Source organism: Prosopis cineraria, unplaced genomic scaffold (genome assembly GCF_029017545.1).
Source record: "Prosopis cineraria cultivar Desert tree isolate PC_DT_omini unplaced genomic scaffold, ASM2901754v1 PC8, whole genome shotgun sequence".
Classification (NCBI taxonomy): domain Eukaryota; kingdom Viridiplantae; phylum Streptophyta; class Magnoliopsida; order Fabales; family Fabaceae; genus Prosopis; species Prosopis cineraria.
In genome coordinates this window covers 19,998,216-20,020,368 of record NW_026555339.1, presented here as the reverse complement: position 1 = coordinate 20,020,368, position 22,153 = coordinate 19,998,216, and the positions used below count along the sequence as shown (strand labels likewise).

Below are 22,153 nucleotides of genomic sequence, written 5' to 3'. Positions count from 1 at the left end.
ATACTCTATTCACATTGCATTATTTATCATGACCTGTGCACTTTCATAGCATAGAACAATTGAATATTTAAATGAGATTGTTAACAAGTTCCTTTTGATGAATTAATAAACTACACACTACTAAAATTACAAGTTAAGTTATGGTTATAATAAGTCATCGTGATGTTAGTGAACTTGGTTTAGGAACTCGGTTCATTTTATATATAACATTTTCCAACATATATATAATTAATAGTACCAATGACTTAGTGGTTCAAATTCCCTAGTGACTTTTAAGTAATTATTTTGTTGGCGGCCAATGGCTAGAGCTCCAGTTGGCTAGAGCTCTCTATTGGTGGTAATGACAATGGTTAGGGGTACTTTTAAATTTTAATGGAGGGTTTTTTTTATCATTTCTCAAGGACAAGACTTGGGTACTTAACCTTACATATTTAATATACTTTTATCTAATCAAACTAAAACAAATGGATTTTAATGTTGTAGTAATATTAATAACAAGAGTTTATTATAGTGTGTGTGTGTATATATATATATATATAAATTATCCACATGTCTTAATTTGATTGGAAAAAAACACCTTAAATATATATAAGGCTAAATATATAATTTTCGCCTTCAGTTTAATCCCTCGTCATGCAAGGTGATTTCAGGTTCAGTGGTCCTAATTTTAAATTATTTATTTATTGTGATCCTTTACTAAAATATTTTTTTAACTCATCTTTTTGTAATTGTCATTAAGTTAAGTTTTTAATATGTCACTGTTATTTTCCTACAAAACATATACAGTGGAAGCAAATCCTCAAAAAATTATTGCATAGACCAGGAGTACCATATCATTCATGTTCTACCTAATAAAATTGCACTATTTCAATCAAATAAAGTATTATGTGATTATTTATAATAATTTTTTTTTGTAATAGAGTGTTTCTTTAATTTCTTTTATTTTTTCTCCCTACCATTATCAATTACAAAATCAATTTATATTTACAGCCATCTAACATGAATGTTTTTACTGGAAAATATATAAATGATGTAGTGCATTGGGTCTATGTAAAAATTTCTTACAAATTCTCCGTGGCATAATTGGAAAGCAGAATATAATCGCAGTGCTGATAACTATTTTTTGGGGTATAGTGATTCAATTAAAATGACTATATTGTCATTTAACTTTTTACTTGTATTTTTATTGTTTAATATATTATATTGTCTAATTGAAAAGAAATTTAGGAATACAAAAAATATAATTTTTTGTCAACTAATTCAGACTTTCAATGAGGAAAGAATAATCTCTCGTTTTAATTTTGTCACTAAATTAGATTTTTATTGCATAGACCAGGAGTACCATATCATTCATGTTCTACCTAATAAAATTGCACTATTTCAATCAAATAAAGTATTATGTGATTATTTATAATAATTTTTTTTTTGTAATAGAGTGTTTCTTTAATTTCTTTTATTTTTTCTCCCTACCATTATCAATTACAAAATCAATTTATATTTACAGCCATCTAACATGAATGTTTTTACTGGAAAATATATAAATGATGTAGTGCATTGGGTCTATGTAAAAATTTCTTACAAATTCTCCGTGGCATAATTGGAAAGCAGAATATAATCGCAGTGCTGATAACTATTTTTTTGGGGTATAGTGATTCAATTAAAATGACTATATTGTCATTTAACTTTTTACTTGTATTTTTATTGTTTAATATATTATATTGTCTAATTGAAAAGAAATTTAGGAATACAAAAAAATATAATTTTTTGTCAACTAATTCAGACTTTCAATGAGGAAAGAATAATCTCTCGTTTTAATTTTGTCACTAAATTAGATTTTTCTAGGCGTGGATGGATGGACATTTTTGTAAGTGTAAAGCTAACATAATTGTTCTTTTTTTTTTTTGGATAACATCTTTAAAAACTTAAATATATGGACCCCTACATATTATTAATCAAAAGGCTCACAATCCATGTAAACAAGTACAACTCATGAAAATAAAAACGAACAGGTTTTGCAAATTCACAACTCATATTTTGTATTTAATGTTTAGAAGAACATATCATCAGATCACCCTTTCTCACAAGGTATTTCGTATATCCAACATTTTCTTTAGGGATAGTCGAGGAATGAAGGATAGACAACACACCAACTACAAAATAGATTTAATATTAATTTTTTTTTTAACTTTACTTCTTTGTATAAACAGGTCCTTGATCCTATTCAATGACGCTACAACATCTAACATATTGCAACGTCCTGTTGGAAAGTTGGAGCAACAAGTCAAGGCCAATTTGAAAATAGTGGATTTATTTGTTAAAATATTACCAACATATTGTTCATCTCCTTGTAATAATTTGGAATCCATGACTTGAATCAATGCATGTGACATTGATTCACTTATCCAAGTCTTTAAGCTTAATCCATCGACAAACATACCTTCTGCTAGCTTTTTCCTTGTGAACACTTCCATTAGTATTATTCCATAGCTATACACATCAACTTTTGTTGAAACAATTCCAGCAGATCCATATTTTGCATATGATATAATTTAATTCAACCAAAATCAAATATCAAGTAACTTAATATCACTTGTAAAATAAGAACTAATTAATAGCACAAATTCCTATGCATTTCTTGAAGTATTCTTTAGACTTTCTTGGAAATATATATATATATATATATAATAGGTTTAAAATAACAATCAAATAGTACTTTAAATGTATGGTTTTTAGACATAAAAACTGTCAGAAAACATTCTCATAAAATACAATATATGGGATATATTTTTGACAGGAATATATATATCAAATTGTTATATACACTATATTAAAATTAGTTACTACATTGATGAACATGAGCCCACATACATTTTTTTATTTGGCCGAACACAACCACGTACATTAAAACACAGCATCTCATTCATGTTTAAAAGTAAGATAAAGAATTTACCAAAAAAAAAAAGTAAGATAAAGAATTCAACATAAGTATACTAAATTAGTTAAATAAGTATAGTTCTTTTTTCAATATAAACAACGCCATCAAAATTGTAAGGAAATAACCAACAAAAATTTTATATAAGAATTAGGAAAATTAGATTCAATTGCAATTATTTTACACTGACAACTTTAATAACGTGCTGTAGTTCGCCAATTCAACTTCTTGTATAAAAACATAATGTTTTGTAAACAAGTTCATTCATTTCACATAAATAATAAATAATTTATTTTCTCTAATTTCATTTGATTTTTGCTAATCTGAAAAAATGAGAGACAATATATGTATCTTACCATAGTAACTCCAATTTAAATGGGGTTTTGTAAAAGAAGAATAATAAAGATTTAATTTGATTACCTAGTGCAATATAACCGATTTTAGATATTGTCTCAGTATGTGTCTTAGATTTCCTTTTATCTAAAAATTTGGCAATTCCAAAGTCACTCACATGGGCAACCATATTATCATCCAACAAAATGTTACTTAGTTTCAAATCACAATAGACTACTAGTGTTGACAAGCCATAATGAAGATATTCTAAAGCAGATGTTACATTTATCATTATATTCAACCTTTGTAGAAACAAATGATAGTTATCAAAATATAACCATTTTCAAGGCTTCCATTAGGAATGAGCTCCATTATCAAACACTTCAAATTAGCATTGGAACAACTACTAATGATCTTCACTAGATTTTAATTCAATGGCTATCAAGAATATGATGAAGCTCCAAAGCCATTAACTGCAAGCTTGGTATATGAATGGGTGAAAGACATTGATGTGGTATTCAGTAAGAACTAGAAAAAGAAAGCTTAGAAGAATCAGTGGAAGAAGAGGTCAATTTTCTTTGATCTCCCCTATTAGAGCACCTATGAAGTGAGACACAATATTGATGTGATGCATGTGAAAAAAAAAACTGTGTGTGACAGTCTCATTGGAACATTATTAGATATAAAGGGGAAGATCAAGGATGGTGTCAAAGCAAGATTAGACTTACTTGATATGGAAATAAGAACAAATTTAGGTCCAAGAGTAAAAGGAAAGAGGACTTACATGAGCCCAGCACCTTATACTTTGTCTAATAGAGAGAAAAGAAGTTTTTGTGAGTGTCTATATGGTATTAAGGTGCTAAAAGGATATTCTTCAAATGTCAAGAATCTTGTATCAATGAAAGATTTAAAATTAGTTAGTTTGAAATCTCATGATTGCCATGTACTAATGCAACAATTGTTACCAGTAGCAATTCGAGACATATTAGAGGCAAAGGTGAGAAAATCAATTATTAGATTATATGTCTTCTTCTATGCAATTTGTAGCAAAAACATTGATCCTGAGAAATTAAATGAGTTGCAAAATGATGTTATTACCTTGTGTCAGCTTGAAATGTATTTTATTCCCTCTTTTTTTTTTTGAATCATGGTACATTTAATTGTATATATGGTGAGAGAGATAAAGTTGTGCGACCCTGTCTATCTATGTTGGACGTATCCATTTGAGCAGTACATGAAAATCCTTAAAGGTTATGTGAAGAATTCCCATCATCTAGAAGCCTCTATTGTCAAAAGATATGTTGCTGAAGATGTTGTTGAGTTTTGTACTAAATACCTATCAAAAGTAAATCTATCGGTGTTCTTGAATCTCACCACGAGGGAATGAGAGTTGAAGGGCAAGGGATACAAGGGATGAAAGTTAAGTGCATGACTCATGAAGAAATGCAACAAGCACATCTATATATCTTGAATAACACCAATGATGTTCAAGATTATTTGGATGCACACAAAAAAGAATTAAGGGATCAGTATCCTAAAAAGGCTGATAAATGGTTGCTAGGTGAACACAACAAACATTTTCTACTCTGGTTTAGGGCAGGATAAAGGAAGATTATAGAAAGTCTATTGTTTCAAATACAATAAGATGGTTAACTAGTGGGCCTAACTTTGATATTACAACTTCGAGTGTATATGACGTTAATGGATATTCATTCTATACAAAAATACAAGATGATAATGGCACCATCTAAAATAGTAGGGTAATGGTAATGTTTGAGATAACTCATTTTTCTAGTACAAAAGATAAAAATCTAATATTGGCATCCTCGTCATATTTTGGGGTCATTGAAGAAATATAGAAAGTTGACTACTTCAAATTTAAGGTGTCCATTTTCAAGTGTAGGTGGGTTGATATTAAGAATGGTGTTCAAAAAAGATAAATTGAGTTTTACTTTAGTGGACCTTAATAAGGAAAAACTTACGGATGAGTCTTTTATAATGGCAACCCATGCAAAACAAGTTTTTTTATGTTACTGATCCAGTTGATAAGAGGCTGTTCGTGGTTCTATTAGGAAAAAGTTTCCTTACTTATGTTTAGAATGATGAAACAAATTTTGATATTGAAGAGATTTTTCCTTTTGTGCCAACCCTTCCTCAATTGGATGTGGAAGATGATGATAATGTATATGACATTAGAACCGATCATGATGAAGGTTTATGGAGAACTAAAATATTTTTACAATGGTAATACAATATTATAAGATCTTTCTGATTCATTTGGTTTTGTTTTTAATACTTTCATTTTTACATTAGTTAAATTTATTATATTTTTTGCTACTAACTTTATTTATCTTATTTGTTTTAGGAAAAATATGGAGAATCTTGTTACTGACAAATCAAGTTCTAAAAGAGCTAAAAGAGAGGCCACATGACTTACTAAGTTGGCCTACATACATGAAAAAATTCAACTTGATTTTGATGACAAAGGCCAACCAATTGAGAAGAAGAAAGGAAACATTTTTAAGAGTTTTGTGGGTTTGATAGCACGTCAAAAAATTAGTATCTTGGAGAAAGAGTGGGATGATATAAATGAAAGTGATAGAAATGATGTTTGAAAATCTATACCAGTATTTCTGATTGTTATATGTCACATCTACTTTTTATTTTGACATTTATGTTGTTGCTAAATTCTTTATTGATGTGTGTTATTTTGCAGATTACTTATGATATCAAAGAAACTCCATTTTTAAAGGACAAGTGGCTAAAGTATGCTGGGGACCAATGGAGAGACTTTAAGTCCAAACTTACCAGAAAATATGTGTTTCCTAAGAGTTGCAACAAAAATGATGATAGTGATAATGATGTCAACATGAAAAAACCTTGGGAGAAATACCCGTTCATTGATTATGACATGTGGATGAAATTTGTTCACAGTAAATACGATCCCAAATTTTTGGTAAGTGAAACAAGAATATGATAATTTGTTTAGTATTAGTAAAAATTCATTTCTAACAAATGCTTTTCATTATTTGTTAATATGAAGAAAGTCAAAATGGGCAAGAGTGTCGAAAAAAAAATCTATACAACCATACTATGTCTCGGGGAGGGTATTGTGATAACCCTTATAAAAATAAATTAATATACATATATATATATGATAATTGGTTTATGTATGTTTATATTAAATCCTTATACAATTATGCTAATAGAGGAAGCTGATGTAGTGGTAGTTGGGCTGGATTATTTTCATTTGGTCCCAAGTTCGAACCGTAGTGAGCCCATAGAATATTTTTCTTCCTTTGCTGATTTTCCTCATAAGAAAATTACCAAATTACCCCTAACATAATTATATTTTTATTTACTCTTCTTTTGTTCTTCAGAAAGGATTCTGGAGCAAAAGAGAAAGAGAGAGTCGGTGGAGAGAGTAAGAGAAATCCTAGGTCTAGAAATTTCACTTCCTCCGTATACAGCAGTCACTGGCGTTGAGGTTCCGTCCGCCGTTGCTAGTGGATTGAGGTGTGCGTAAGTGGCTTCCTTCTTCCTTGCCGTGACGCCGTCTGATGTGTATGCGGGCTCGAGCTGCAACTCGCCTTCTCCTCTGTTCTGGGTGTTATAAAAGAGCACGCTAAACCTTCTCCTTCTTCCTCCTTGAATCGTTGCTGCTTCTCTTCAGTTTTAGCTGTTATTATCGTCGGTACGCTTGCCTTTACTCCATCTGTCGTTGGTCAGTCAACGAGTGATCTTTGCACTCTGTTTTCTTTATTTATTTCAGATTACCGAGCTCTTTCTCCCTTCTTTATCCAGGTGCATGTGTGAGTATTTAGATCTTCCTTCTCTTTATTATCACCAGTGATTATTGTTGGAAAGAGTTGGAGACTTGTGCTGCACCGATTGCTCCGGCTATCTTTCGTGCTCTTTGTCTCTGTTTTTTTTTCCTCTTCATTTTCTGTTTTGGTTCTATCTGTGGCGTCATCTTCGAGTAACAGCTGGGATGAGAAACCAAGTTGCCAGAGCTGCGGCAGTGCTGTTATGAATATGGATTATTGTTGCTGATTCATTTCCTGTGTTTCCTTGCGAGTAGTGCTCAGTTTTCTGCGTCCCTGTTCTGCTGCAATCTTCATTTTCTTCTTCTTTCTCCTTTGTTGTCCGCTGCCATCTGGGTTGAGAAGGTGAGAAATTTTAAACTCTCCTATTGCTAATCCACTATGTCGTGAGAGTAAGAGATAAGGACATGTGTGACGTGCGTATACGTGAAATGCAGAAGTAGAGTTGTATGCGCTACTATTACTGTTTGGTATATGTAATCATGGCAACCTCACATTGTTCTGTCATTATTCATGCTGTTACGTAAGAAAAAGAAGAAAAAGGAAGAAGAAGAGAGGAGGAATTTCTATTTAAATGAATATTGCGGTTATGCAAGGAAGCAAGATGATATTGTAGATTGAGATTCCAATTAGAAATTATGGAATTAGACGATATTGCAAGATCTCAATAAAACTGAAAAAAAAAATTAGGAAGGAAAAATATTAACATCAACTTCGACAATTATGTATGTATGTATGTTGTTTGGTAAAATACCCAGGACAAATTTATTTAATTATTTAATTATTTATTTATTTATATTCTAATAGGGTGTGCAGAAGAAAGGGAACCTGACCAAAATTGAAAGAAAGGATATCTTTAAAAATTTTGAAGCTCCGACGAGTAAGTGAATAGCATTCCATTTAATATTTTATCTTTATTTTAATAGCCTCTTCCTGAATTATTTTTCTTATGAATTATATTAATTATGAAAATTTTAAGATATCAGTGAAAGACAAACGAGTTATGATATATGCATTCATTGATTTTTACAAAGATATTTCCAAGTTTGATGGAAGTAATCTTGTATGGTTGTTAAACTTTGAAATTTATTGGATACTCGATTAATACAAAGTTATGATTTTGACAAACGTTGAGATTTGACACAATTCATGCGAGTTTGATTTTGAAAATGACAATTTAAATTCAAAATAATCATTTCTCTCGCATGTTGAAATGGGATTTCTAAGAGAACTTTACACAGAACACTGTTACTAACGGCAGTTCCGTTAGTCCGTAGCGCGCTGTGGTTAAATACTAGCTAGTTTGTTTCGTGAGTTTTATTCTCACGTTTGGTATTCGTGGGCTTCATACCCGCGTTTGATTTCGTGGCCTGAGCCACGTTTGGTTACTTACCCTCGTGGGCTGTGTGTCCACGTTTGATTCGTAGCTCCGGCTGCGTTTGGTTATTTACCCTCGTGGACTGGTGTGTCCACGTTTGTTTTCGTGGCATAAGCCGCGTTTGGTTATTTACCCTCGTGGACTGAGTGTTCACGTTTGTAACCTGTTCTGTTGAGTTCTCGAAATTTTAAATGTTGATTAATATGTATTTTTGAAATTTATCCGGTGTTGACTAGTAATTTGTATTACTTTGAGTTATATGAGAGCAAATGGTTTCTTTAAGCATGAGAACATAAATTGTTCTCTACTTATTCTTATTTTTCAAATATGATTATAATTTATATGCTTATAATTTTGGTGGAATTACTTTCAATTATTTGACACCATTATTAGAGACTGTCAATTTAAATTTTAAGAATTTTATTATGGGAATGCTATTCACTGGAAAAATTATTTGGCTTCAGATTGGTTAGCTGACGCCGATTCTACCAGCAACCTCAAAAGGGCAACTAGCTACAGTGGGTGGATATTTTGATTGGTATTATTGTCTTTATGTAAATATATAATTTGTATGTCCTTTTGATTTGAGAGAAGAATAGATGCTCCACATAGGTTGTTGATAAACTTTATTTTTGATCTGTATATGGGTTGTTGGCTGGAAGGAGCTACGCTCCTGATTTATACTGTTATCTGTCAGAATTTTGTTGTAGAATTTTCGGGAGATCCTAGTTACAGGGGAGGTTCTGCCGAAATTTTTACAAAAATATCGACACTCTTTTATAATATTAAATCCAATAAGTTATTTTAAATTTTCATAGGATTTGATTAAATTTTGTTCCTTTCTTTTGTAAAAAAAAATGAAAAAATGAAATCAATGTTTATTTTAAGGCTTACGGGAATGTGTAAGTGACTCATACCCGTGCCGGTCACCCTCTATTTTGGGGTGTGACAATTTGGTATCAGAGCCAAGGTTTTTACATATAAAACTATGTGGAGCAGAAACTTGCCAGTGAGGTTTCAATTATCATTATGAACCCGGGCATAATTATAATTGAGACATCATTGGAAGTTCTATAGGAAGTTTTCAAACGACGTTTGTTTTTTTTTATTGACTTTTTATTATATAAAGGAATTGTATTTTGAATTAAATATTTCTTTTGTTTCTTGATATAGTGAAATATGCCACCCAGACGTCGAGTATCTACCAGGAGCTCCACTAGCAGTAGAGCCTCTGGCAGAATTTCTCCGACAGATGATATGCCCTTGAGAGGTAGAGGACGGCGTCAGAGTAGGATCAGGGCTAGGGGTGGTCGAACCCTTAGGCCCCTTCAAGATATTCCTTCTAGAAGTGATCGAGTAAGTTCTCAATCTGAAGAACAAACAGTCCCTTCGACAAATGATACCCCAGAGGAAAATCCTATAGTTAAGTTATCGGAGTTTATGAAGCTAAACCCATCATCTTTTTCGGGAACTAATGCACGAGAGGACCCAATTGAGTTTCTCGAAGGAATTGAGAAGAGATGTAGGGCCTTGAGATGCCCTGATGCTCAGTATGTTGAATTTGCAGTGTTCCAACTTCAAGGGGTAGCAAGTACTTGGGCAAAAACAGTCCCAGGTTTGCATGCAACGAGAGCACCTTCTTTAACTTGGGAAGAATTCAAGACTACATTTCTAAATCGCTATTTGCCTCAGAGCACTAGAGACGCAAAAGTTGAAGAGTTTCTGACTTTAAAGTGTAGTAAAGGAATGTCTATAGTAGAATATGACCAGAAGTTTACTGAATTATCCTCTTTTGCTCCTCATATTATACCGACTGAAAAAGAACGAATTAGCAGGTTTGTACAAGGATTACCAGTTGACATACATGACAACATAGCACCTATGTTGAGTCGTGATATCACCTATGCTGAGATTGTTGATAGTGCATTGAGAATTGAGAATCGACATAAGGCAGAAGAAGCAATTTCTAAGAAACGCAAGAGGGAGCATGATGAGAAATTTCCTGGTTCTTCTTCCAAGAGTCATCAATTTTCAAGTCAATCTCACTTTCGTGCCTCACAATCTAAGCCTAGATCATTTGGTTCACCATCAGTAAGCACTCCCGTTGTGAGACCCAATTCTGGTAATGTGAGACCTCGAGCCCAGTCAGTGCCGAATCAATCGGGTTATGCTAGAGTCCCTTGTAATAGTTGTGGAAAATATCATTCGGGACCGTGCTATAGAGTGTCTGGTGCATGTTTTGAATGTGGACAGACGGGCCATTTGAGAAGAAATTGTCCATATCTACAGTCTGTGTCAAGTCACGGATCAATTCAACCTTCTCCTCGCCCTACTTCCTCATCAATCCCACCTGCTAGAACTGCTTCTACTTCAGCTAGCAGGGGTAAATTTGGAAGGGGAAATGGTCAGCGGGGACAATCTTCCTTAGGACAAAGGCAGGCGAGAGTTTATGCCATGACAAGACAGGATGCTAAAGCCTCAAATGCTGTTGTTACAGGTATTATAACTGTGTGTTCTAATCAAGCTTATGCATTATTTGATCCTGGATCCACTCATTCATATGTGTCCGCTTATTTTGCTAAGAGGTTGGGTAAAGAACCTATCCAACTTGATAAGTCATTTGTAGTTGGTACTCCAGTAGGGGAATCTTTAATTGTTTCTTATGTGTACAAGTCTTGTGAAGTGTCTCTTGAGGGCAGAGAAACCCTTATTGATTTGATGATGCTTGATATGATTGATTTCGATGTCATCCTGGGCATGGACTGGTTAGCTTCTTGCTATGCTACCGTTGATTGTCACTTAAAAGTAGTGAAATTTGATATTCCAGGTGAAACTTCTTTTATATTGCAAGGAAGTTTTATAGAAAGACCTACTAATCTTATTTCAGCTTTAAAAGCCCAACAATTACTGCAGAAGGGTTGTCAAGGTTTTTTAGCGGTGATAAGGGACATTGATAAACCCACTGTTAGTTTGGATCAAATTCCTGTTATTCGGGAATTTCCTGACGTTTTTCCAGAAGAGTTACCTGGATTGCCACCTGATCGAGAGATTGAATTTGCCATTGATTTAGTTCCGGACACTCAACCAATTTCTATTCCACCTTATAGAATGGCACCTTCTGAGCTGAGAGAACTAAAGACTCAATTGCAAGAACTGTTAGATAAGGGATTTATCCGACCTAGCACATCTCCTTGGGGAGCACCAGTACTTTTTGTGAAGAAAAAGGATGGGTCATTAAGACTCTGTATTGATTATCGGCAGCTTAATAAGGTGACGGTGAAAAACAGGTACCCATTGCCTCGTATAGATGATCTTTTTGATCAGTTGCAAGGAGCTCAGTATTTTTCCAAAATAGATTTACGTTCAGGTTATCATCAATTAAAGATCAAGAAAGAGGATATACCTAAGACTGCATTTAGAACCCGATATGGTCATTATGAATTCCTAGTAATGTCATTTGGGTTAACTAATGCACCAGCAGCTTTTATGGATCTAATGAATCGGGTGTTTAGACCGTTTCTTGATAAGTTTGTGATTGTTTTTATTGATGATATTCTGATATACTCAAAGAGCCTAGAGGAGCATGAACATCATTTACGGATGGTTTTACAGACGATGAGGGAACAACAACTTTATGCCAAATTCTCTAAATGTGAATTTTGGCTTGATAAAGTTACCTTTTTAGGACATGTTGTTTCTAAAAATGGTATTCAAGTGGACCCAGGCAAAGTAGAAGCGGTGCAAAATTGGCCAAGGCCAACAACTGTTACAGAAATTCGCAGTTTCTTAGGTCTTGCAGGATATTATCGTCGTTTTGTCAAGGATTTCTCTAAAATAGCAGCTCCACTGACAAGATTAACTCAAAAGAATGTGAAATTTGAATGGAGTAACAAGTGTGAAGACAGTTTTCAAAAGTTAAAGGAGTGTTTGACTTCGGCACCAGTTTTGAGTTTACCATCAGGCAATGGAGGGTATGTAGTTTATTGCGATGCTTCTCGTGTGGGTTTAGGCTGTGTTCTAATGCAGCATGGACGAGTTATTGCTTATGCCTCAAGGAAACTTAAGAAACACGAGCAAAACTACCCAACTCATGACCTAGAGATGGCAGCAGTTGTTTTTGCGTTAAAAATTTGGCGTCACTATCTTTATGGTGAGACATGTGAAATCTATACTGATCATAAGAGTTTAAAGTACATTTTTGAGCAAAAAGATCTTAATCTTAGACAAAGAAGGTGGATGGAGTTACTGAAGGATTATGACTGTACAATTCTTTACCATCCTGGTAAGGCAAATGTGGTGGCTGATGCCTTAAGTAGAAAATCGATGGGTAGCTTGGTGCACATGACTTCGACAAGGAGGCCTTTGGTGCAAGAAATTCATAAACTTGAGCAGAGTGGAGTCAAGTTTGAAATTATTGATAAGGGACCATTTCTGGCTCATGTACAAGTTCGTTCTTCTTTAATGGATCAGATTAAGAGCGCTCAATTTTCAGATCCAAAATTATGCAAGTTAAAAGAAGCAGTTATAGCTGGAAGTAACATTGAGTTTGAAATTGACCAGGAAGGAATATTAAAGTGCAAGGGTAGAATTTGCGTGCCACACGAGGAAAACTTGAAACGACTTATCATGGAAGAGGCTCATCATTCTTCATATACCGTGCATCCAGGAGCAACTAAAATGTATCAAGATTTGAAACAACTGTATTGGTGGGATGGCATGAAAAAGGATGTGGCAGACTTTGTCTCACGCTGTTTGACATGCCAGCAAGTTAAGGCAGAACACCAAAAGCCAGCTGGGCTACACCAAAGGTTAGAAATACCAGAATGGAAGTGGGAAAATATCACAATGGACTTTGTCACCGGGTTACCTCGCACTGCTAAGGGGTATGATTCTATCTGGGTTATTGTTGATAGACTGACGAAATCAGCTCATTTCATTCCAGTAAAGACAACATATAATGTTGATAAATATGTTCAATTATATATTGATGAGATTGTGCGATTGCATGGAATTCCAATATCCATAATTTCTGATAGAGGTCCTCAATTTACTTCCCGATTTTGGAAATCTTTCCAAGAAGCTTTGGGCACTCGATTAGACCTTAGTACTGCTTTTCACCCACAAACTGATGGCCAGTCTGAGAGAACCATTCAGATACTTGAAGATATGTTAAGATCTTGTATTCTGGATTTTGGTGGCAGTTGGGACCGTTACTTAGCTTTGGTAGAGTTTTCTTATAACAACAGTTATCAATCTAGCATACAAATGGCCCCATATGAAGCACTTTACGGCAGGCAATGTAGGTCTCCTATTGGGTGGTTTGATGTTGGTGATACTAAGCTGTTGGGACCAGATTTGGTGCAAGATGCTATTGAGAAAGTGAAAATAATTAGAGAAAGATTAATAACAGCCCAAAATCGACAGAAGTCTTATGTTGATAATCGACGTCGAGAATTACAATTTATAATTGGAGACAAAGTATTTCTTAAGGTGTCTCCTATGAAAGGAGTAATGAGATTTGGGAAAAAGGGTAAATTGAGCCCAAGATATGTTGGTCCATTTGAAATTCTGGAAAAAATTGGTGCAGTTGCTTATCGTTTGGCGTTACCGCCTGAATTGTCAGGTATTCATCCGGTGTTTCATGTATCAATGTTACGGAAATATTTATATGACCCTTCTCATGTAATTGAAGCTCAGGGGATTCAAATATCCCCAGACTTATCTTATGAAGAAGTTCCAGTAGCTATTTTGGATCGACAAGTTAAGAAGTTGCGGTCAAAAGAAATCACTTCGGTGAAAGTGCTATGGCGAAATCATTCTCAAGAAGAAGCCACGTGGGAAATTGAAGCCGACATGCGTGCTAAGTACCCACACCTATTTGTGGAATAAGGTAAGTATAAATTTAAATTCGGAGGACCGAATTTCTTAAGGGGGGGAGAATGTGATAACCCTTATAAAAATAAATTAATATACATATATATATATGATAATTGGTTTATGTATGTTTATATTAAATCCTTATACAATTATGCTAATAGAGGAAGCTGATGTAGTGGTAGTTGGGCTGGATTATTTTCATTTGGTCCCAAGTTCGAACCGTAGTGAGCCCATAGAATATTTTTCTTCCTTTGCTGATTTTCCTCATAAGAAAATTACCAAATTACCCCTAACATAATTATATTTTTATTTACTCTTCTTTTGTTCTTCAGAAAGGATTCTGGAGCAAAAGAGAAAGAGAGAGTCGGTGGAGAGAGTAAGAGAAATCCTAGGTCTAGAAATTTCACTTCCTCCGTATACAGCAGTCACTGGCGTTGAGGTTCCGTCCGCCGTTGCTAGTGGATTGAGGTGTGCGTAAGTGGCTTCCTTCTTCCTTGCCGTGACGCCGTCTGATGTGTATGCGGGCTCGAGCTGCAACTCGCCTTCTCCTCTGTTCTGGGTGTTATAAAAGAGCACGCTAAACCTTCTCCTTCTTCCTCCTTGAATCGTTGCTGCTTCTCTTCAGTTTTAGCTGTTATTATCGTCGGTACGCTTGCCTTTACTCCATCTGTCGTTGGTCAGTCAACGAGTGATCTTTGCACTCTGTTTTCTTTATTTATTTCAGATTACCGAGCTCTTTCTCCCTTCTTTATCCAGGTGCATGTGTGAGTATTTAGATCTTCCTTCTCTTTATTATCACCAGTGATTATTGTTGGAAAGAGTTGGAGACTTGTGCTGCACCGATTGCTCCGGCTATCTTTCGTGCTCTTTGTCTCTTTTTTTTTCCTCTTCATTTTCTGTTTTGGTTCTATCTGTGGCGTCATCTTCGAGTAACAGCTGGGATGAGAAACCAAGTTGCCAGAGCTGCGGCAGTGCTGTTATGAATATGGATTATTGTTGCTGATTCATTTCCTGTGTTTCCTTGCGAGTAGTGCTCAGTTTTCTGCGTCCCTGTTCTGCTGCAATCTTCATTTTCTTCTTCTTTCTCCTTTGTTGTCCGCTGCCATCTGGGTTGAGAAGGTGAGAAATTTTAAACTCTCCTATTGCTAATCCACTATGTCGTGAGAGTAAGAGATAAGGACATGTGTGACGTGCGTATACGTGAAATGCAGAAGTAGAGTTGTATGCGCTACTATTACTGTTTGGTATATGTAATCATGGCAACCTCACATTGTTCTGTCATTATTCATGCTGTTACGTAAGAAAAAGAAGAAAAAGGAAGAAGAAGAGAGGAGGAATTTCTATTTAAATGAATATTGCGGTTATGCAAGGAAGCAAGATGATATTGTAGATTGAGATTCCAATTAGAAATTATGGAATTAGACGATATTGCAAGATCTCAATAAAACTGAAAAAAAAAATTAGGAAGGAAAAATATTAACATCAACTTCGACAATTATGTATGTATGTATGTTGTTTGGTAAAAATACCCAGGACAAATTTATTTAATTATTTAATTATTTATTTATTTATATTCTAATAGGGTGTGCAGAAGAAAGGGAACCTGACCAAAATTGAAAGAAAGGATATCTTTAAAAATTTTGAAGCTCCGACGAGTAAGTGAATAGCATTCCATTTAATATTTTATCTTTATTTTAATAGCCTCTTCCTGAATTATTTTTCTTATGAATTATATTAATTATGAAAATTTTAAGATATCAGTGAAAGACAAACGAGTTATGATATATGCATTCATTGATTTTTACAAAGATATTTCCAAGTTTGATGGAAGTAATCTTGTATGGTTGTTAAACTTTGAAATTTATTGGATACTCGATTAATACAAAGTTATGATTTTGACAAACGTTGAGATTTGACACAATTCATGCGAGTTTGATTTTGAAAATGACAATTTAAATTCAAAATAATCATTTCTCTCGCATGTTGAAATGGGATTTCTAAGAGAACTTTACACAGAACACTGTTACTAACGGCAGTTCCGTTAGTCCGTAGCGCGCTGTGGTTAAATACTAGCTAGTTTGTTTCGTGAGTTTTATTCTCACGTTTGGTATTCGTGGGCTTCATACCCGCGTTTGATTTCGTGGCCTGAGCCACGTTTGGTTACTTACCCTCGTGGGCTGTGTGTCCACGTTTGATTCGTAGCTCCGGCTGCGTTTGGTTATTTACCCTCGTGGACTGGTGTGTCCACGTTTGTTTTCGTGGCATAAGCCGCGTTTGGTTATTTACCCTCGTGGACTGAGTGTTCACGTTTGTAACCTGTTCTGTTGAGTTCTCGAAATTTTAAATGTTGATTAATATGTATTTTTGAAATTTATCCGGTGTGACTAGTAATTTGTATTACTTTGAGTTATATGAGAGCAAATGGTTTCTTTAAGCATGAGAACATAAATTGTTCTCTACTTATTCTTATTTTTCAAATATGATTATAATTTATATGCTTATAATTTTGGTGGAATTACTTTCAATTATTTGACACCATTATTAGAGACTGTCAATTTAAATTTTAAGAATTTTATTATGGGAATGCTATTCACTGGAAAAATTATTTGGCTTCAGATTGGTTAGCTGACGCCGATTCTACCAGCAACCTCAAAAGGGCAACTAGCTACAGTGGGTGGATATTTTGATTGGTATTATTGTCTTTATGTAAATATATAATTTGTATGTCCTTTTGATTTGAGAGAAGAATAGATGCTCCACATAGGTTGTTGATAAACTTTATTTTTGATCTGTATATGGGTTGTTGGCTGGAAGGAGCTACGCTCCTGATTTATACTGTTATCTGTCAAAATTTTGTTGTAGAATTTTCGGGAGATCCTAGTTACAGGGGAGGTTCTGCCGAAATTTTTACAAAAATATCGACACTCTTTTATAATATTAAATCCAATAAGTTATTTTAAATTTTCATAGGATTTGATTAAATTTTGTTCCTTTCTTTTGTAAAAAAAAAAAAATGAAAAAAATGAAATCAATGTTTATTTTAAGGCTTACGGGAATGTGTAAGTGACTCATACCCGTGCCGGTCACCCTCTATTTTGGGGTGTGACAGGTATACATATATTTATGATACAATGACACAAGAGAAGTGGGAAGCTAAAAGACAAGCGGTGGGGTTGATAATATGGAAGATGTTTCCCCTCCATTTCTCGTTAATCGTGCTCAAATATGGAAGAGAGGACAGATGAACAAAAGGGAGAGTTTATTTCCCCAGAGGCTAGAGAAGTGGCTAAGAAAATTGTACATATCTTTACAGTCAATAACTTAATCACATGATTGAAATTTTTTTAACTATATTGATTTCTATTTGCTTGCATATTCTAGGATGCTCTTACAGAAGCATCCTCTAAGGGGACCTTTGTGTCTATTGGTAGGAAGGATATATTGACCATGGTCTTAGGGAGTGAAGAGCACCCCAGCCTTGTTAGGGTGGTTCCAAAAGGTATAGGTATAAGACAATATTTTGGACCTCCACCATCTAATCTTGTGCCAATAAAACAAGTGCAAATGATGATAGTAGAATGCAAGTCAAGCATGATGATGAAAATGCAATCAATGATTAGTAGTCTGTAGATGCAATAACAACAAGCACTAAAATATGATGGTGTTACAGATCTAGTGTGTGATCCTAGCCTATCACATTAAGGAATGCCATGCATATTTTATGTGAAGGATCATGGTAAATGAGTAGTTGCATATGAAAAAATGTATAACGATGCAACTATAGTCCACCACCAACAGATACAACATAACCAAGTAAAGGTGATGGTTGAAGAGGTTATGGATGCTAAAGTTCCTATCCTATTCCCTACTGAGGAGGTGCAAACAATAGGACAAGCTCAGTTAATTTCATTATTTGGTTGAAAAGGCTAGTTTGATAGGTTATTGAAGAGGTATGAAAATATTACAATTTTTATTTTTAATTAATATCATAGGTATTTCTGATTTTCATTATATATTAATCATAGGAACTTCTACAATTAAAAGAATCTCTGGGCTCTAATCCCTAACCAATGCAAGATGATTTGAAACGGTTGGCTTTGGTGGTGGATAACATGGATGAATTTTCTGATGAAATAAACGTAACTGAAAAGATTGTTGGGAAGCATATTATGTTTAGAGTCGCCAGAAAAGACATTAATGATCTTATTATTTTTGAGTGGTTAGGCTTGAGAATAATTCAAATTTTTATCATGTAAGTATTCATTTTTATTTCTAAATTAATATTTCATATTTTTTTATTGCCAACGTATTTCTTATTATCAAAGGTACCTCCACAAGATATGCACTAAATTCGGTGTTGACAATAATCATGAGTTCTTGTCTCCACTTTTAACTGCATGTGGCAAAGTAAACCAAAGAACTTCTTATATTGGAAAGATGATGTGCAAGCAAAAGAAGATGTGCTGGTTTTTACCAATTATTGAGAGGTATTAAATTTTAAATTCATCCCTTATTTTATAAAGAAATTTCCTTAACGATGTGATATTAATATAAATTAATATATTGTAGTCATTATTGGATGCTTCTTGTCTTTGGCCCATATGAAAGTACCATCTATTGGTTTTGTTCACTACAAAGGAAAATAAGCGACGATATAAAGACTTTGATTGAATTGTAAGTTTTTGAATAATTCTATTTTGTGTTATTAATAACATATATTTAATATTTTCTAAGTTTTCTAAGTGTATATGTTTGGTAAATAGATCTTTAGCAATATATTGAAAATCAACGGGAATGGTTGACAAGAAAAAAATAAAATAAAATCAAGTGAGTGCCAATATAAGTAAGTATTTCAAATTTATTCCCTAATTAGAATGAAGATTATAGTATTGATATAATAAATTTAATTATTTTTATTTTCTTTATAGTGTCCTCAACAACTAGAAAGTGTAGAATGCGGTTATTATGTGATGATTTTCATGTATGAAATCATCACTCAGGGTATCACTCACTTATTTGATCAGGTAATAATTTATTAATAATGATTTATAATTATGATGCTTGCTGTATACTTGAGTTATTATTCATACATATATTGTTATTTAATTTGCAGCACTTTCAAAGTTCAAAGCCATATTCTAAGCAAGAGTTGAGACATATTCGCAATATATGATCTAAGTTTTTCTTAGAATTAACAGGATTAGAGTAGAAACTTTTTAAATATTTGTATTAAAAATGTAGACTTTTAGCTCATATATTTGTACTAGATATATTTGTACTAGTGTTTGGAGTTGCTGTTTATGTATTAATGCAGGTTTTGTAATCAAAGGATGTATATATTAATTTATGAATTTATAAAAAAATATAGTATTTACCACCACAGTTATTGCTATAACTGTGGTAAAAGAAGATATATGGCGATAGTTATAGAAACAACTGTCTCCATATATGAATCTCCAAACACATCTTTCGTCATATGTGAGCTCGGACTTGTGGCAAAAGATACTATTTTTTGCCACAGGTGACCTAAGGCCTGTGGCAAAAAATGATATGTTTTACTACTATATTTTTTTTTTACCATAGGTGAGCTAGTATATGTGGTGAAGGATATCATTTTTTGCCATAGTTTAGCTAAAACTTGTGGCAAAATGATATTTTTTACCACTGTATTTTTTGCTACAGGTGAGCTTAGACCTGTGGCAAAAACTACCTCTTTACTACCATATGATTTTCTACTATAAAGCTTCTTCTGTCGCGAAAAATGTGTTTTGACTGTGGTGAAAAATGCTTTTTGTACTAGTGTAAAAAGCATATTTCATCAAGTTTTTTTTTAACAAGTTAACATGTAATAATTACTACTGGTAAAAAACATATAATAATTACTAAAATAAAAAAGTGACGTTATGATTTTAATGAGTACACTTCATCACAATAAGTCAACAAGATTGGTGTTAACCTCTAGAATTTTATGTAATTTGAACACAATTTTCTTGGATTTTAATATATTTTGACACTTTTGTACATATTTTGGACTCCAAACAAGGAACAAATGTGCATCTTATATATTTGGTTTTGCACACACATGACTTTACAATGATAGTTTTGGGAAAAATTTCTCCTATTTTTGTTTAATATTATATTGAAGGAATTTTCTATTTCTTTATTGATGCTTCTGAAAAGTTTAAAGATGAAAAAAATTAGATAAGAAGGTGAAAAGCCACACTAAATGGGAAAAATGTAGGGAACAATAAACCAAATATGAAAAAAAAAATTAGACAAAAAGGTGAATAGTCTTATAGCCTAGGGTCGCGACTTTTGCCATTAAAAACAAAACGAAACATTTTGATTATAAGCTGTCAAGAAGTTTGGGGTTGGAATATATATATATATATATATATATATTTGTTGTTGCTTTGAGTTGGAATGCATTCTTTAATTTGACCTTGAGACACTTGAAGAGCTTGGTTTTGCTAGGGTTTTGGCTTAGAAAGAGTTGAGCTCAAGAGATGAAGCTTTGAAGATGCTTGAAGTTCTATTTCTTTTGCTCCTCTTGTTCTTCCCTTTCCTCTCCTGTACTTGTAATATGATATGAGTTTGAATATTTTGTATATTTGTAGCTTTTGGATATTTATGAGTAGCTAAACACTTTTGTTCTATAATTATTTTGAATGCTTTTATGGATTGATTAATACTTTCTCCTATCATTTTTGTGATTGATTATATATAAGTGTTTATTTTACTCTTCTTTTAATGCTTCTAAGTGATAAGCCATAATTTAGATGTTTTGTTTGTTTGAGTGATGCTTGAGAAGGCTAGCTTAAGTATAGAACTTGGATAAAATAATGCAAGAACGTGAAGTTTGCATGATAAATAAATGGTTTGTTAGTAAGATAGAGATATATTTTCTAACCTTGTATAGCCAGATTAGAGTTGGAACTTAGAAATTAGATTTTATTAATTGTAACAAAAGATTAATTAAGTAATTAATGAAATTAAAAACTTCATCTTGTTCATTGAGAGAGCTTATTCAAGTATTTTTAGAACCCTATGTTAGCATTTATTTTTGTTGAGAACATTTATAAGAGGATTTAATTTTAAGTGTTATGCCTTAAATGCAAGGGAAACAAATAATCCAAAGTCCCATTTCATTCTTGATTAGTCTAAGAATCATTTGCTTTTCTTTATTTTCTAGTTTTAATATAATTGAAGCAACCAATCTTGTCCAACTAATTGTGCTTTGCTCAATTTAGTTGAATCTGCAATATCTTTTGCTTGATCATACTTTTAAGACAATGCAAGCCTATGTGACAATAATACTCTATTCATATTGCATTATTTATCATTACCTGTGCACTTTCATAGTATAGAACAATTGGATATTTAAATGAGATTGTTAACAAGTTCCTTTAATGAATTAATAAACTACACAGTACTAAAACTACAAGTTATGGTTATAATAAGTTATCATGATGTTAGTGAACTTGGTTCATTTTATATATAACATTTTGCAGAATATAATTAATAGTACCAATAGTTTAGTGGTTCAAATCCCTAGTCACTTTTAAGTAATTATTTTGTTGGCCAATGGCTAGAGCTCCAACTGGCGGTGCTCCAACCTATAGAGCTCTCTAGTGGTGCCAACGACGATGGTTGGGGGGTACTTTTAATTTTAATGGAGGGTGTTTTTTTATCATTTCTCAAGGACAAGACTTGGGTACTTAACCTTATATATTTAATGTGCTTTTTTCTAATCAAATTAAAACAAATGGATGTTAATGTTGTAATAATATCAATAACAAGAGTTTATTA

General features: G+C 33.3%; 1 long non-coding RNA gene across 1 annotated transcript; it reads left to right on the top strand.

Annotated features, from left to right (window-relative positions):
- Positions 1-7,241: 7,241 nt before the first annotated feature.
- On the top strand, positions 7,242-9,218 carry LOC129317725 (uncharacterized). The gene is made up of 3 exons (XR_008595032.1): positions 7,242-7,434; positions 7,897-7,969; positions 8,932-9,218. It is a non-coding gene; the product is annotated as an uncharacterized LOC129317725 (long non-coding RNA).
- The last annotated feature ends 12,935 nt before the right edge of the window (positions 9,219-22,153 follow it).